The sequence below is a fragment of the Rhinolophus sinicus genome, linkage group LG09 (genome assembly GCF_036562045.2).
Source record: "Rhinolophus sinicus isolate RSC01 linkage group LG09, ASM3656204v1, whole genome shotgun sequence".
NCBI classification, from domain to species: domain Eukaryota; kingdom Metazoa; phylum Chordata; class Mammalia; order Chiroptera; family Rhinolophidae; genus Rhinolophus; species Rhinolophus sinicus.
Window position 1 is genome coordinate 76,129,451 of NC_133758.1, and position 15,549 is coordinate 76,144,999.

At 33.0% G+C, this 15,549-nt stretch overlaps 1 protein-coding gene across 1 annotated transcript in view; it reads right to left on the reverse strand.

Moving 5' to 3' along the window:
- PCLO (piccolo presynaptic cytomatrix protein) overlaps positions 1-15,549 on the reverse strand; it is a 373,138-nt gene that overhangs the window by 156,741 nt on the left and 200,848 nt on the right. The window lies entirely within an intron of this gene.

Here is a 15,549-nt window from a genome sequence, read left to right on the forward strand (position 1 = left end):
ATAGCACTTTATTAGCAAGGAAAAAATGTAAAGGTCAAAAAGTCTTCATAATTTACTGCTAAATAAAAATGATTTCATACATATTTTATGCATGACAGCGTAAAAATAAATATTTTATATGTATTGTTCGCAAATGAAATTAACTGAAAAATTTGTCCTTTCTTGTGAAATTGATTATTATTAGTATAGTAACTTCTGTAATAGTAGAAGTGAATTTTGAAATCAAGCACAGAGCTCATTGTTTGGCAGGTTTATATTTTAGCTTGACTCTTAGGAGAACTCTAAAAACTCACTTTCCATCCTATTTAATATGCTTACGATTATTTACTGAATGTATTCCTAGAGTATCTGTGTTAACTATCTAAAGTTGAAATTATGTTGAAGACGATGGTCATTTACCACTAAGTTCAATCCTTGCTTTAATATTCCCATTCCTACTTTTATTCATATAGTGGCTGTCATTTCTATTCCAATCATGAAGTATTTTGAAATTAAATTCTTAAATTCTTTAACATCTTTTTCTCCCCAAAAGAGAGTAATTTGAAGGAATTTCCTATTTAATCTTTCAATATTTTTGTGACTATTGGGGTCTTTTATTTTCTTTCAACTTTATTCTTTGGTAATTCTAGATTCTTCTTAATTCTTTAGCAATTTCTACATGTAGGAAAAGGAATTGACTAAAATGAAAACCCATTTAAATCTCTTTTTTACATTTGATAGGATATATCATTGGTGAGTTGTCAGATATTTTCAATTTCATTTGGTTAATTTTTAATAAACTAGCATTTTAAGAATCACTGGTTTGGAGAATCATACATATTTAGAATATCAAAAGACATGAGAGAACATAGTCACTACTGGGGTGCCAAAAAAAATGTATACACATGACTTGTATTCATCTCTTGTTATTGGTATATATTGAGTATTACAATTGTCATACATTTTTTTTTCCTTTCTTAAAATGTGTATACATTTTTTGCCACCTTCTGCATTTATAGTTAAAATAAACCGATATACTCAAAGTTAATCAAGCATTTAGCAGTATGTTCACAACTAGATCTTAGGTCTGCTGTCTTCTAGTTGCATATTCTTTACATTTAAAAAAATTTTTCTGACTAATAATCCAAAGTAATTCACCCCTTTTCCCCAATCACCAAATATTCAGGGCAGAAAAATAATAGAAAGTATATGAGAATTTTGTCTAAAGAATTAGATCATATTTGTCCAAGACCCTGTGCTTTCACTGTATTTTATTATTTCCAAACGAATTTCCTTGTTTTTTTTATCTGCTTTGTTATAATTTTTCTACTCCCTTTATCTACCCTAATTATTTCTGAAATAGAAATCATAATCAAAAGCAATAGCCTGAAGATCAATTGAGGTTTATGTGTATTTCTGATATTTGAAATATTTGGATGCAAATTCACAATGAATAAGTAATGTAAGTCTGTGAAATATGATAGAGTGATTTTGAAATTGTAGATTCTTCCTTCTCACAGAGAAATCTCAAGGAATATGGGAAATTGGAGCCTCCAAAGCAGCTGTTTGGCTTGTTATTTATTTTCTCTTCGCCTCAATTCTTTTCATTTTATTTAATATTCACAATTAGATCATAGGGTTATTATGAAGATCAAATGAGACAACTCTGTAACATATTTGGTTCATATTGTAGGCAGCCATTAAATGTTATTTCCTTGCAAAATCTACTTATTTCTGCAAGAAACATAGATTTTTGATAAATTCACATTATAAATTTTTAAAAGTTTATTTGCAAAAAATAAAAATTGAAATCTAATAATCATTTTAATAATTTTCTAAAATACTAATATAGATATGTCATTTCTTAAAAAAAGGTTTTGCATAATATTTTCAGTTTTCTAAATGTAATGGTGTTCAATGGGAGGCTGAAATCCCTGTTTGTTTTTCCTTGACTTGCAATTGCGATATTTGTTTTATCCATGAGAATATTTACATTTAAAATGTTCACGTATAATACATGATTGTGGCTGTGAAATGGTTTGATAAAAGGATGTTTAACTGCATTACCTGAAAGTGTTCAAGCATTACATAATATGGAAAAGAAGAATTTTCCTTCCTACCGAAGGAGGACAAAACCCCCCACCAATTAATGTAACACTAAATGCTGATCCTGGCAAAGAAAAAGCACACAAAACAGAGAAGGTAACTATGGAATGGAGCACACAGAATGAAAAAAAAAAAAATTGTACAGTGGATACGTAATTCTAAAATTAATTTTTAAAAATATTGAAGGCATCCATTAAATGGGTGCACATATTTGTTGAATAAAATAATAAATAAATTAAAAGGTAAAACAAAACTTGTGGTGATTAATTTTCAAACTGAATCAAGAAGTCAATTTCCCAGATTGAATGAGTGGAATGAGCTTACAAATGAAATCAGGAAAAATAACACCAGAGGAACCACAAAAAAGGACTATTTATTGCACTAAAGTAATTGTTAACAAAACGAACTAGAAATTTCTATTAGTTTTTATTATTTATTGCTCATAAATGCATGAATTATTTTCTAATTTAACTTTTTGATTAACAGTTTATAGTTCTCATTTGAGACAGATTTAGTCAAGGTCATTTTTAAAATAAGTGCTAAATTAAAGAAGCATTCAGGTGTTGATGGCTTATTATCCACCAGAGTTGCAAATATTTAATCATCCATGACTTGTGTGGATTAATATTTTATGTGCCTTGGATGTGAGTCATGGAAGCAAGAGACAAAGCTGGTTGGTAGACACTACATACTCATTGAATTTGCTTAGCTGACCACTTAGTCTCCACAAATTGAAATAGCTTTACTCTTCTCTATTTGGCAATGTAATAGCTTTTATTCACTATAGAAGTAGCCACAAAGTTGGAGACTTGTCAAGGTCTCAGCCATATTTATCTCAAATGTGAGGAAGTGTAACAGTGATTGAAAGCTTAGTCTCTTAGGCCAGACTCTAGAATTTTAATCCAAGTGCTTTTACTAACTGTGAAACCTTTAGCAAGTTGCTTAAACACCCTGCACATGAGTTTTTTTATATGTAAAAGGAGATTAATATTTATTCTTACATTATTGGCCTGTTTAAGGAGTAAATGAATTAAAACAAATAAAGAGTCTAAATTAGTTATTGTCCCAGAGGACAGACAGAACTATAATAGAAAATTTAAAGCGATGTCTGGGCAATTTATAATTTTAAAAGCACTGAGTTTCAAGACCATAAATGACTTCCAAACTGGGTTTTTAATCCCAATCCAATCAATATAATGTAAAATAAGAGTATTTTCCACTATGGAAAACAGTATGGAGATTCCTCAAAAAATTAAGAATAAAATTACCATATGATCCAGCAATCCCTCTTTTGTGTATCTATCCCCAAAATCTGAAAATATTTATGTGTAAAGATATATGTGCTCCAATGTTTACTGTAGCATTACTCACAGTGGTCAAGACATGGAAACTACCAAGATGTCTTTTGATGGATGAGTGGATAAAAAAGATGTGGTACATATACACAGTGGAATATTACTCGGCCATGAGAAACGATAGAATACTGTCATTTGCTACAACATGGATGGATCTTGAGATTATCATGCTAAGCAAAATAAGTCAAACAGGAAAAGCTGAGAACTACATGATTTTACTCATATGTGGGATATAAAACTGAAAGCAACAATCAAAAGAGACAAACAAACAAAAACTCATAGACACAGACAAGAGTTTAGTGGTTACCAGAGGGTATGGGGGAGTGGTAGAAGAAAGTAAAGCAGGTCAATCAAATATATGGTGATGGAAAGAGCATTGACTTTGGGTGGTGAACACACAATGCAATATGTAGATGAAGTATTATAGCACTGTAGACTTAAAACCTGCTTATTTTAACTAACCAATGTCACCCCAATAAATTTAATAAAAAAATTAAAAAAAATAAAAGTAGCTAAGGTATATGGACACAATATCCTAAGGCCTTTAAATACTATATGTATGTGTATTATCTCATTGTCAAAATAATCTAAAGTCAATCTAAGGACGAGGAAAGAATACCTATTTTTTCCCCAAAAGTTGAAGAAGCTAAAAATAGATGCTACACCAGAATTGCTTATTGATTGGTATAAAATCAATATGGCAAAAAATCAATTTACCAATGTATTCCAGTGTTAGCTTCCTACCTATAAATGTAAATACACTGTTCTAGATACTAATGGCGCAGAGCTAAGGGGCATGACATTAAATTAACTTAAACCCTGTTCTCAAAGAATTCATAATACAAGGATATATTTTTTGAATGCTGTATGAAGAAATTACTTATCTTTTGTGAAATAGCTCTTGTTAATACCTGAGCTATACTTCTAAACCACTGTACTGCTAGAGAGAGTTAGGAATGTATTTTTCACTTTATAAATGTAGGAAGCGATACATACTGTTGGAAATCAATGTTCATCATGATAATTATCTTGGATTTTTAAGCTTGTTCTTTCACTTAAGCACAAGATAATGGAGATGTGGATTCACTTACAAATAGTACAATTTCATGTAGGTTTACTGATAAATGAGGTACTTTGATAGAGGTAAATATCATATAGCCTCTTAAAAAAGCATCTATATAACAAGTAAGAAGGTGAATTAGAGGATTATATAAAGAGTGTACTGGGACCCAAAATAAGACGAATTTACTTTTAGTTTAGGGAAGGAAAGATGAATTAAGACATAACAGAAAGCCTGGGTCTTGAAGAATGGATGGGTCTTTAAAAGGAGAATATTTTCTATGTGGAGGGAACAGTATGAAATGTACTTTTTCAGAGAAACACCAAGAATTATCTGGTTTTACTTCATCCTTGTGATGAATTAATACCTGTGAGATGGAAACATATCCAGAGAGTGTTCTAGGCAAAAAGAAAGAGGGAAAAAAAAACAAAAAAATACAAATACAATATGTAGGGAAAAAAAACCATAGCCTGAAAGCTGTATCTATATTAAAATCTCTATTTATCCATTTTCTTTTTTACAGATGGAATGGCAACCCTGGTTATTATATGCTGGTCAAATTGACTCCAGTACCATGTGAAACACCAGGGCAAACCATGAAACTGTAAATGTGGAATCACTGGCAATGACTTCTAATCCAGTGTACTGGGTAGCAATCAGTGTGGCTTTCTGTCAAAGAGAAAATTGTGACAGCCCAATTTAACTTCCTTCAATGATAATGTGGCTGTCCATGTAGATAACACAGAAACAACAGATAAAACCTCATCAGGCTTCAGCAAAACATTTTACATTGTCTCATGACATAGTCACCAACATAGTTTTGGCCACCAGAATGAAGAGTCACATAATTTTCAGGGATTTGCGTGCCAACCATGGATGGCTATTCATGGTCCAGCATCAATGTAAGTAATCAGTTAATGTTTCTTAATCTGGACACTCATGGCAATTTTGACCAGATGATTGTCTGTTGGGGGTGGTAGTGGCTGTTTTGTGCATTATTGGATGTTAGCTGCAACTCTGGCCTCTACCCACTAGATGCTGTCAGCACATTTCTCTCCCACTCATGTAAATAAAAAAAACGTCACCATGCATTGTCAAAAGCCTCCAGGGGAAGTTGAGGCAAAACAGTTACAGGTTATAGGAAGATATATAAGATAATGTTCTCAGTAAGAGACCATTGACCTATTGTTATTTAATGTATCTATTGATGAAGAAAATGCTGGTATTTATATATCAGCATGTCTTAGCCTGAATGGAAAACTAGGCTTCTTAGAGGAACTGGGACTCCAATGGCACTTTGAAAAAGAGAACACTTGGGATAAAGGGTGAAAGAAAAAGAGACACTCCAGGCTACAGTAAGAATTGTTTTGCCTTGATCCTAAAATTAATTCCTTTATTAAGTAGGTTAATTCTCACCTACTAGATCAACATGAACTAATATTCAAATGGTAACCAACACGGCTTTTAAAAATATAATTTTATTAGAGAACAGGGAGGAAAAAAAAGATGTCTACAACTATGAGAATTAGTCCATTCAGTACAGAAAATTAGTCTTTCTAGTAAAACCCCGTAAAAATATTGGGAAATTTTCGACAGTTGTAATAACTAAGGAAAAATCAGAGGGTAAGGAATTGCCAGTCTGATTGAAAAATTATGTAAATGCTAGTTCTTTGTTAAAGGTTACCTGTTACTCTAAGCACAAAAGAAGGATCAATGAATGGTGTGATTAAAAAGAAATTACCACCTTAAGAGGACAGGGCAATTCTTTAGTTTGAGAAATTAAACACCAGAAATTACTAAGGGAGATTAGCTGGATAGCTAAACTCAATTTTAAAATCAAGAAATTCTTGCCATCTTAAAATTAACCTAAGCAAAAAGAATTAGAACAGTAACAACCACCACCACCATAAAAAAACTATCTGAAAGCTCAGTGAATTCTTTTTTTTAAAGTTGAGAACATTTTTAACTAAAAGAGACACTCATATTTTTCACTGTTCTAAATACTGCGATTATAATGATGAGTAAGACCTGCCCTTTAATTGTGCAGTATACTACAGAGAACAGAGGAACAGAAATTGTTCTCAGGGTCCTTTGTCCCACTCTATTTGAACCACCCCATCCAGAGCCTTCATTAATTTTGAATATGAAAGTAAATCTTTGTCTTGTTAAGAAGGATAATACTCAAAAGTATGAAGCCCTGACTTTGTTTGCTCGGCTTTGTACCCGGACATTCATTCTTCTTTGGGTGTAAACATCATTTATAAAGAGCTATGCCTTTTAAGCATTAGGGGGGTAGGTGGATGTCTAGGGCTTTTCTCCTCCAAACAAGATAGTAGCTCTTTAAGATATATGAACATAGGTTAGCATATTCCTTTAACTTTGGGAATTTAGGGTGAAGGATGATGATGAAGCAGTAAGACAACATAAGGCTGCAAATTGGAAAATATGCCTTTACATGTCTTTTCTTGTAAGTTGACTGGAAGCAGAGTTTCACTCTCTGAAATGTGAATGTAAAAATTTATCTTCAAGGGGTCTCCTCCACTCCCAATATCAACAGTTTTGAGACAAAATAGCAGTTGAATATAAAAATATCCAGCATTCTATTCTAAGCACTGTACTATTAATAATGCGTTTCCAAAATAGACCCATATTTACCACCATTCCACCCTAACCCCAACAAAAGAAAACTGAAGAATTACCTATGAATAAAGAAATTCTAAATGATACTACTCATGGAAAAATACTTTAAAACCTGATCAAACCTTTATAATCCATTAGGAATTTCAACAGGCACAGTGCCTAGCATATATAAAATAAAGCCATCAAATTTCTTCAACTAGAGTATTGTGGAATAGTGCAATAACTATCTCCATGAATCAAAACTCTAAACAGGCAGTATGATCATTGCTATGAGACTATCATTGAATGATTGAAAAATTATAGACACCTTTATTAATCAACAGTCTTGACTCTCTATTGTCATGGGAGAGAATTTACCATTTGTGAATGTAACTGAATTTTTTTTTTTAGTTAAAGTTTATTGGGGTGACAATTGTTAATAAAGTTACATAAATTTCAGGTGTACAATTCTGTATTACATCATCTATAAATCCCATTGTATATTCACCACCCAGAGTCAGTTTTCCTTCCAGCACCATATATTTGATCCCAAAATGGTTTCTAAAAGCAGTTTTTCTCTAATTGTGATACTATTCTAGTAACAAGAAAAAAGTGAGAAACTCAATTACAGGACCCTATTAACAGGAAACTAAAAACAAAGTAACAACATATTTACAAGTCACATACAAGTTATTTCTCAGAGTCCAGTAATATAGACAAAAATGTTTCCAATTAATATTGTGAAAATGGCAGTCAATATTTCATCAAACATCTTTAAGCTTTTTCTTAGTGTACCTCTTGTACAAGTTTGTTTTGTTTTCTTGCTGAATGTCATTGCTCTTGGGCTGAGCAGCCAAGCAGAAAACTAGTTTGAACCTCATTAGATAAAAGCATTAGAGATGTCAGTCTGTGCAACACTTATTCCCTTATATTTTCTGGAACATCCCAAAGACATTAATTTATGAGTATATTTCTTCTTCCTCCTTCCCACTGCCTCTCCCTTCCTTTTTTTTCCTTCCTAACATTAAATTAGATGGCTATATTCCAATGAATTGGACAAAGTATATGCTGTCCATATGCTCCTTTGATATAGCTGGCTATAATGGCCATAATATGTAGGGATTTTTTTTCCCCCAGACTGGCAACTGCTTTATTCAACAATCAGATACATCTAGAGTTCAAGAGAAATATTAATATTTCATCACAAATCTCCTTAGAAGAGTGTTCATAAGCAATGATCACTGGAGATGGACTTTAAGAATCAAAAGAAATAGAGAACGAGGTATTAGATCATCATCCTCACAGAAGTGTTAATCACTCAGGACCTGGCGGGACTTTTCATGGTATCAATTTGTTACACACAGGTGGCATCACGTGATAGTTATGCTTGTAGATGAAACATTCTAGATCGCACTGTTGGTGCAGATGTATCCTTGGAGAGAAAACTGAATACCCCCAGTTTGTTTTGTTTTCCTTTCTTTTTTATTTTTTTTAAAGTAAGTTTTGGAGTAATTTGTTACACAGCAGTATATAACATATGCTCACTGACTTTTCTATATTATTGAACATCTGAATATATAATTATTTATCTTTCTGATGATTTGCTCTCACATTCTTTAAACAGACAGTCCATCCACTCTGACAAATTCTTCCTGGATAGCCTGTGTTGTAGGTATGGCCTATGCACTGTTTTGCTTCACCTTGCCTTATTGGGTTATTTTCTGTTGTAAAGCCCTGATTCCTGAACCAGAAGTGACTCACTGTGGAGTCTGCAGGACCCTCTCTACGTTGTTGCCTCAGCCTTCTTTCCTAGCTTCTTACCTTCTTACCTTCTTACCTACCAGGTAAACTGGACCAGTTTTTGACATGCTGCCAAGAAATGGTGATAATTTATAGGTTATTAATGAAACACCAAGAGAACAATTAAAATGAGAGTAGTTTTGCCTTTTGAAATGTATCCTGAGGTTTTCAATTTTCTAGAATGTTATATTTTTCAGTGAAAAGTATTTTAAATGTTCCATATACCGGCTACTTACAGAAAGAGTAAGCATTTGAGAAAACAGCTTGCACTGAGGGGCGGGGGGGGGGGGGGACTTTTCTGGTCTTCTTATCTTCTGAAGTCTTCCAGTCTCCAGCCCTCAGAACCTTGCCTTATATGCATGGCTAAATTAACAAATGCAGGGCTTACTGGTACTTCACAGAGACCCAGACTATTTCTACGTTTTAATATTTCTGACATATAAGGAATAAAGAAGTGTTCCCATTAAGATTACCAAATTGTGATATTTTAAAAATATTGACGTTGAAAAATTATACTCTGAAATAAACTCAAAAATAACTAACTTGTACTTGAAAATGACATTAGACGCCTAAATTTTAAGGCCCTTTGTAAAAGTACGGCTAAGACCAAATGACCTCCCTTGGTCTCTCTGTGATTCTTCATACAGCAGTGAATTTTTTTTCTCATAAAAGTCCAAAATTAGATCTGACTTAGGACTACAGAGACTTTAATGGGTTGCTGAGGGAGGAGGTTCTTTATTACTCAGATAAATAAATCGCTAATGATGATATGTCATGTGTTGGAATTAATATTTGGGGGGTTTGGCCCAGCACCTCTTTAAAATCACTCCACATGTTCACCTCGCTAACCAATTAAGAGCATGACATTTTTGAGAAGTTAACTTACTACTCTGTCTTTGCATATATGAAGTAATAATTAATATGACTTTCACAAACTACTCTCATGAATTACTTTAATGGACACAATTATTCAGAACATTCTTGCATAGAAATAGATTTTTATAGTGTCCACACAAAGGTATTCAGAAGTCCCCTATCCCTCTCATAGGTAGCTAATGATTTTTACTTGGGAACCTAATGATTGAAATTTCTTTAATTGGGGCCATTTTTCTTGAAGGCCTAGAAAAAGGACCTAGGTGAATGACACACATTTGGTAAGATAAATATTCTAAACAAAACTCATTTTAGTATGTTAAATTAAGCTGTATATAGATCCCTTTACATACTTATTCATTACACCTCAAATAATCTAATTGTTTATCCATGTAGGTTGGCAACCAAAATGCCCTGATAAATGTAACATAGATTTAACTTAGTGGTAGTATGCAGCTTCAGTCTAATAATGTTTATTGTCTTATTATAAAATAAAAATATGTAACAATTGCTTTCTTAAATTATGAACTACTTGAGAAGCATATGTTCTAATATGAGATTGTAGTCTTTTGAGATTTCAGCGAGCTTTTGTACTCTACGATATGATAGTGTCAAAGCTTTCAACAACTTCAGAACATGTCTATGAAAAAATGTATACGGTATATTGCCTACAAATTCAAGGTCTCTAGATTTATATCTACCTCTGTCTACCTGGTTTTCCTCTGGGGATGGGTCTATATATATTTCCACAATTATTTTCAATGTGTGAAATATCTTTTCTGTATGATAGCACTTGCATAAAATACTATTAGTCCATGGCAAGTACACAATAAATTGTAGGTATTATTATAGGTGGTTAACTGATTGTTATAATATGCATCTCTTGAAAACAATAGCAATAATTCTTTAATAGAAATGAAGTGGATTTCAGACTGAGGCAAGATGTAGCAAGGCAGTTAGGGGCTACGATGTAAGATGTGACCAAATAATATCAACCAAACTTCTAGGAAAACCTATTAATATAATCATCATTCAAGTCTATGCTCCAACTACAGAGGCTGAAGGAGATGAAATTGAGTGTTTTTACATAAGTATTAAAGAGGAAATTGATGGACACCAAAATAAGTCATGCTAATAATCATAGGTGACTGGAGTGCAAAAGTAGAAAATAAAGCTGAACCAAATGTCAATGGAAAATTTGGACTAGGGGTTAGAAATGAAGCAGGAGATCAGCTCGTGGATATCTATGAGGCCAAGCTTGTCCATCACAAAAACACATGCTTCAAACAACTGAACAGATGACTGTATACAAGAAATTCACCAGATGGCCAATACAGAAATCAAATAGACTATGTAATTGGAAGCAGGAGATGGAAAAGCTGTATTCTCTCTGCCAAAACAAGACCAGGAGCAGATTGTGGTACTGAAGACGAACTGTTACTATCAAACATTAGAGGCTAAAAAAAAAATCACAGCATCAGAATGTAACGTAAATAACACTCCTGATGGATTTGAAGTCCACATAAAAAAACAGATTTGCACTGCTAAACTTAATTGACCAATAACCAGAAGAACTGTGCACTGAAAATAGAAATATTATTAGGGAAGAATGTGAAAAGACAATGCCAGAAGTAATAAGGAAAGAACAATTGAGAGGGATGACAGAAGAAACACTAAAAATTGTTAAAGACAAGTGAGAGGCAATAGTAAATGGTGACAAAAGCAGGGTTAGAATCCTGAACACAGTTTTTCAACAACTATCACACAGAGAAAAAGAGAACTATTATAATAGTCAATGTAAGGGGATATAAAAACAAAAAAGAAAAATGAAAAGGTCTTAACAGCAGATCAACAAATAAAATGGAAATTCAAATCTAAACTTGGAATACTAAATGACCAACAGGGAGCACATTATCTGACCAGGAGAAAATAAAAGAAAACTGGAAACAGTATCCTGAAAATCTACACAAGAGACAGAGATGACAGATATCTTTTAAGAAGATTCCTATGAAGTAGAATCTGTATTTCTGGAAAGCAAAATGAAAGCTGCCCTGAAAGTATCAGGAAGAAATAAATCACCAGGGGTACATGGGATACTGATAGAATTATTTCAAGCCATAGAAACTGAATGTGTCAAAATCCTAACAAGAATACGTCAATGTATATGAGAAACAAAACAATGACCTGCAGACTACTGTGTTTCCCCGAAAATAAGACCTAGTCGGACTATCAGCTCTAATGCGTCTTTTGGAGCAAAAATTAATATGATATATATATTAATGTAATATATATATTACATATCATATTATATTATAAATATAATATAATATAACATAATATAAGACCAGGTCTTATATTAATTTTTGCTCCAAACGTATTAGAACTGATGGTCCGGGTAGGTCTTATTTTCGGGGAAACACGGTAGTCATGTTCAATATACATCCCATTTTTCAAGAAAAGAGATGTCAAGGAGTGCAGTAACTATAGGACCATTGCTCTAATTTCCCACACAAGTAAAGTGATGCTCAAGGTGATGCAACAAAGGCTTTTATCTTATATGGAACAAGAAATGCTGGATGTCCAAGCTGGACTTAGAAAAGAAAGAGGCACTTGAGATCTAATTCAGAACATATGTTGGGTATTGGATTGTGCCAAAGAATTTCAGATGTTTAGTCTATGTTTTATAGACTACAGTAAAACCTTTGACTATTTGGATCATGATATAGGTTACTCTGAAAGAAATGGGCATGTCTCAGCTCTTGATTGTCCCGATGTGTAATCTATATTGTGGACAGGAAGCCACTATCGGGACAGAATATGGAGAGAGAGAATGATTACCTATTGCTAAAAATGTCAGAAAGGATACATTTTATTTCCCTATTTGTTTAATCTGTACTCAGAACTCATCAAGCAAAAAACTGGGATAGACTCAGGGGAAGAAGGAGTAAAAACTGGTGGAAGAAATATCTTACTATCAGAATACTGAAATTGTTAAAGATTTTGCTTACTTTCGTTCAGTCATCAAATCAAACGGAGACTGTAGCCAAGAAATCAAGATAAGGCTGAGACTCGGAAGGGCAGCAATGAAAAAATAGAGAAAGATCACCAAGAGCAAAGATGTGTCATTAGAGACCAAGGCTAAGATCATCTATACCCTCATTGTCCCAGTTACTATGTACGGATGTGAAAGTTGAACAGTGAAGAAGGCTGATAGGAAAAATGTAATTCATTTGGGATATGAAGTTAGAGGAGAGCTCTATAGATACCCTGGACCACCAGAAAGGTAAACAAGTGGGTCCTAGAGCAAGTTAAGCCTGAAATGCCTCTGGAGGCAAAAATGACAAAACTGAAGCTATCTTACTTTGGGCACATTCTGAGAAGGTGGGGTTCTTTGAAACAACAATAATGTTAGAAAAAATAGGAGGCAGCAGGGAAAGAGAAATACCAGATATGAGATAGATTGACTGCACAAAAGAAGCGATAGGCATAAGTCCACAGGAGCTGAGCAGGGCTGTGAGGACAGGACATTGTGGACATCACTCAGTCATAGGTTCACCAGGTGTTGGAGCCAATTCAATGGCATGCAACACACATTGTATTACCAAATATGCATATGAAAACTCAATGGAAATTATGATTTGTTGATATCAGGAGTTCAAAAATTTATAAACTAAATGCTTTTTCTAAAATAAAGATTTTTGGACTTCATCATCTAATCTAATAATGATTCACTGGGGGAAAAGGCAGGTAAGGCCATTTGTAGAATGACTAGGAAGAGGCCTAATTTACTGAACATAATTTAAGATTTAGGTTCAGAAACTCAAGTTTCATCATGACTTTTCAATTTACTTGTTCAGCATAACCATAAACAACTTAATGTTCTTTATTCTGTTTTTGACTCTGTAATTTGAAGATTAAACACCTATACTTCATTGGTTTCCTGTAAGATAAAATGAGCTTATTTGTTTCAAGTACTTAGTAGGTATCTTGGATATGATGCACTCATATGATAGTTGATAGTTGCTAATGTTACAATTTCTGTCATTGTAAGGATCAAATGTGGTTATATAAATACATACATGTTGCCATAGACAAAACAAAAAACAAGAAAAATCTCCACAACATATAATCCACACTATTATTGAATGTTAGAGAATGATCCACAGATATAAAGAGGTAAGTTTAACAGAGTTAACTACTTCTTCATATGATGCTAAAAATGAAATGTGTAAGCTGTCAATTATTTTTATTACCCTTATGCAAAAGTGAAACAGAACAAATTATAAATTAAAATTCTATCCCATGATTGGAGTGACATCATAGAAATGACACTGTGGGGGAATTCCAAGACTCAGTCCTTCTATGAAATCAATCTTTAGGCTGTCAAAAGTAGACAGAGTCAACCTTTTAGGAACTGTGGAAATCTAGTAGAAAACTTAGAGCAAACAGGGGAATGCTTAATGAAGAAAACAATTACTATAGTTCAGTAAGAAAGCCTTGTGGTGTTTACTTAATCTTTTATAATCCCCCATATTCCAGCTCAGATACAACATCTAGAGAAAAAGATCAACCTGGACATAGGGGACTTAAACAAACAAACAAACGAACAAACAAAAAAACATATAAACCTATTAGACCTGACAGGCATCTATAGAACACTATACCCAACAATAGCAGAATACACATTTTTCTCAAATGCACATGGACATTTTTCAAATAGACCGTGTTTTAGGCCACAATACAAATATGAACAAATTTAAAAAGTGTGAAATCATAAAACGTATTTTCTCTGGCCACAGTGGAATGAAGCTAGAAATCAATACATAAAGGAAAACTTACATAAATACAAAGGATTATAACAGAATACTACAAACAATTTCATGGCAACAAACTAAATAACATTGATGAAATTAAAATAGACAAATTCCTAGAAACAAGTAAATAATTAAAACTGAATGGAAAATAAATTAAAAATCTGAACAGATCTACAATAAGTGAAGAGATTGAATCAATAATCAAAAACTTTTCAACAAAAACAACAAAAAAAGCATAGGATCAAATTGCTTCCCTGGTGAACTCTATCAAACACTTAAAGAAGGATGAACACCAGAATCCTTAAAATACTTTAAAAAATAGAAGAGGAGTGTACACTTCCTAATTTATTTTATGAGGAAACTATTACCTTGATACCAAAGTGAGACAAATATATCATAAAAAAGTAAACTATAAACCAGTATCACTTATGTAGATAGAAAATTCCTCAACAAAATAATAGTAAACACAATCCAAGAGCATATTTAAAAAGATAACTTGGTAAAATTTATCCCAGAATGCAATGTGATTTAACATACTAAAATACTAAAATCAGTCAGTGTAATATAGAGCAACAATCAAATAAAAACAAACAAACAAACAAACAAAAAACTCTTATGAGCATCTCAACTGATGAAGAGAAACAACGTCACCAAATCCAACACTCTTTCACGGTAATAACACTAAAATCAGGAACAGAAGGGAACTTCATCAACATGCTAAAGAGTATTTATGAAAAAGCCACAGCTAACATCATACTTAATAGAGCAAAACTTCATGGCGAAACACTGAAAGCTTTTTCCTTGAGGTCAGAAACAAGAAAAGGAAGTCTGGTTTTACCACTGCTATTCTGCATTGTATCGGAAGTTCTAGCCAGAGAAGTTAGGCAAGAAAAAGAAATAGATAAAAGACATCCAAATTAGAAAGGAAGAAATAAAGCAACCC